A 3,284-nucleotide genomic window follows, 5' to 3' on the forward strand; every position below is an offset into this window, starting at 1 on the left:
TTCCCATAAAAAAATAATAATAATAATAATAATAAATGAGCATAAAAAAGAGTATCTTACGTGAATACTTGGTAATTTTACGACAGGTACCCTACCTACTCTTCGTGTTATTTGTTCAACATGAATGGTTGTGTTCGATTTGATTGTTCATAAAAAAATAATAATAAAATATTATTTTACTTTCTTTCATGGAAAAAGAAAGATCCAAAGTTAATTCCTTTGCAATTAAAATAGTGGGTGACAGAGCGTCGCCTGCGTCGCCTTGTGGGATGACAGAAACGCTTAAAGCCGTAGAATCTCCCACGGTAAATTTACCTCAAATAAAATCCTCAGGAAATGAAAATTTAACAAAGATGGAGAAGAAAAAATAATCATATAGGTAAATGATCTAAACTAAAGCATAGATTGTTAAAGTTACAAGACACCGTACGTTTTGTCCAAATCAAGGAATGCCTAGCTAAGTTCCGTTATACATCCAAACCTTCCAGTGAGAGAAGAACACTTTTTCGGTATCTAAAAGTACTACCCTACGACTCTAGAATCGGTAAGTACCTATCAACTAACAAATTTGCAACAAATGAAAAAGTTCCTTGAGATATACTTGACAATGGAATAGAACAGAGGGTTCAAAAGAATAGAAGACATCTAACCCTTTGATTATAGGTTTTAATTTTAAATAACTACCTACATTAAGTTTAAAATTTTAATTTTTCATTTTAAATAAATACATTAAGTTATCATTGTAAGATGTACTTACATCCAAGGTGCAACGGGTGGTAGCTATCCAGGGAGCACCTATCTGTGAACAAAACAAATCAGAATAAATTAAAATAACACTTCCAATGTCTAGCTGATGAGATCTTAGAAGGTCGAAACGCGCCCAAGACTTGTTGAAGATGAAGGTGTTGATGTTGATTCTTCTTTAAAAGTTTAAATGACTTTTAGATACTTGATGTACATAAATATTTGATTTTGATTGTTCACAGGTATTAACTAAATAAAATTATTTATGTACCTACCTACATATTACATATTATGTCAACACATTGGAAGAAACACACTCTCGGAGATTGAGCGGTGTATGATGAAGAAAAAGAAGAAGAAGAAGAAGGAGAAGAAAAAGAAATAAATAATATATTACCGATGTAGAAAGACGAGCATCATGAAGAATAAGAAGAGGTAACCACGAGCTGGTTAAAGAAGAACAAGCGATACGAAACAACACAAGACAAAGACTATACGGGGAAGAAGAGTCAATGGTCAGCAGTGAAAGAAGTAGGAAAAGAACCACAAGCAGTCGAAGCAGAAGATAAAGAAAAAGAAGAAGAAGAAAATGAAGGAAGACGAAGAAGAACTACTTAGAAGAAGAAGCAAAAGAAGAAGAGCCAGAAGATGTAACAGACCAAGAAGAGGCACGAGTAGTTGTAGAAAAATAGTAAATTGAAAATGATATGAAGTGATATGATATGAAGAAGAAGAAGAAGAAGAATAAGAAGAAGAGAAGGAAGACGAAGAAGAACTACTTGGAAGAAGAAGCAAAAGAAGAAGAGCCAGAAGATGTAACAGACCAAGAAGAGGTACGAGTAGTAGTTGTAGGAAAATAGTAAATTGAAAATCGAAATGAAAAGTAAGCTGGTCACGTATGTCTAGGAATTTCTAGACCGAGAAGCAAATGACATCATGGAAATTATGACACTGAAAAAAAAAAACACTGTAGGACCCAAACGTAATCCCAACCAGGTTCCAATCCAATTCACAGATGCTTAAATTTCAGATTATCTGCCTTGTGTCCTATACGACGTAATGTGTTGGGTCTGACTTACGTTATTCATGATGTGATGATACATAGACTAAAAATCAACTTTTTGCACTCAAAGGAACCTAAAACGAAGAAAAAACACTGTAGGACCCAAACGTAATCCGATTCAGATTCCAATCCAATTCACAGATGCTTAAATTTCAGATTATCTGCCTTGTGTCCTATACGACGTGATGTGTTGGGTCTGACTTACGTTATTCATGATGTGATGATACATAGACTAAAAATCAACTTTTTGCACTCAAAGGAACCTAAAACGAATATTTCCACGGATTTCTTGATTTTGAAAATTTGGACCGATTCCAATACTTTCTTATTTCCTTGTATAGGTAGGTTCTTAATCACTATACATAATAATGTATGTATTGGTAATAGAAAGTAAAAATAAAATTTAATTGAACCTGCTGTACTCCTGAACATTATTGAACGCTTGAATATCTTTTTGAATCTTCCTTGACCAAACATCGGCATCAGCTGTTGAAACATTCAAGCGTACAATGGCCAATAGGTTGATCATGACCTCAGCACTTACAGCATCAAATAATTACACAATTTATTTATAAAATATCATTATCATCAAATAATTACGAGTAAGGCATACAATTTATTTTGATCTTGAGTACTCCATTCTCATTGACAGTTTTCGTAAACGTGTTATTAATATTATCGATACTGCCTACATTGTCAATGTCAAAGTCGTCAATGATGTTCAAGAAGTTTCTTTCAGTATTGGTTGTTTTTCTGATTTACCTACATCAGTGATCACTTGTATTACCACATCTACATAAAATCACGTTTCTATGTCTTGCACTCCTGTTTGGGTGGTGTTCTGGTCACTGGTCACCTGACAATCAGAAGAGCGAGGGTTCAATCAAAGTCGAAGTGGAGTTCTAATAATATGTCAAGTTGAGTTCCAATAACAATCAATCTTTGGTCTAGGACGCGTTGAAACTGTAATCGTCAAGTGAGATTTGTAATCAGGTGGTACAAGTGATTGTAGAGCTGCTCTGATTTCATGAATTCCTTCAACTTCCTTCCCTGGATGCCACTAGTTGATTTACCACTATACTTAGTGGATACCACTAGTTCCTTTTATGTACAAGTGGGGCTTTTGAGTTATTAGGCCAAATTTCTTTCAAGGTAATTATCTCTGAAAATCATCATCATTATCATCAAAATCAGTATTACCAACAACAAAATCATCATTATCATCATCATCGTGATTGAGAAGTTAATTTCATTGAAAGGAAAACAAAGCTTTCGTCTAAAATTCTGAAGATTTATACCCACGTATACGTACGACTATTTTGTACCTACATATTTCCTTTTATTTTATGATGTTCGACTTTGAATCTTTTGCATCACTCAGTCCCATATTGAACTGTTGCACAACCTATATTAGAGGGACAAGGACTCTGATTGTTATAGTTTCCCTCTGTAAATAACGTTCAATTAAAAAAAAAAA

The sequence above is a fragment of the Diaphorina citri genome, unplaced genomic scaffold (genome assembly GCF_000475195.1).
Source record: "Diaphorina citri unplaced genomic scaffold, Diaci psyllid genome assembly version 1.1 scaffold3632, whole genome shotgun sequence".
NCBI classification, from domain to species: domain Eukaryota; kingdom Metazoa; phylum Arthropoda; class Insecta; order Hemiptera; family Psyllidae; genus Diaphorina; species Diaphorina citri.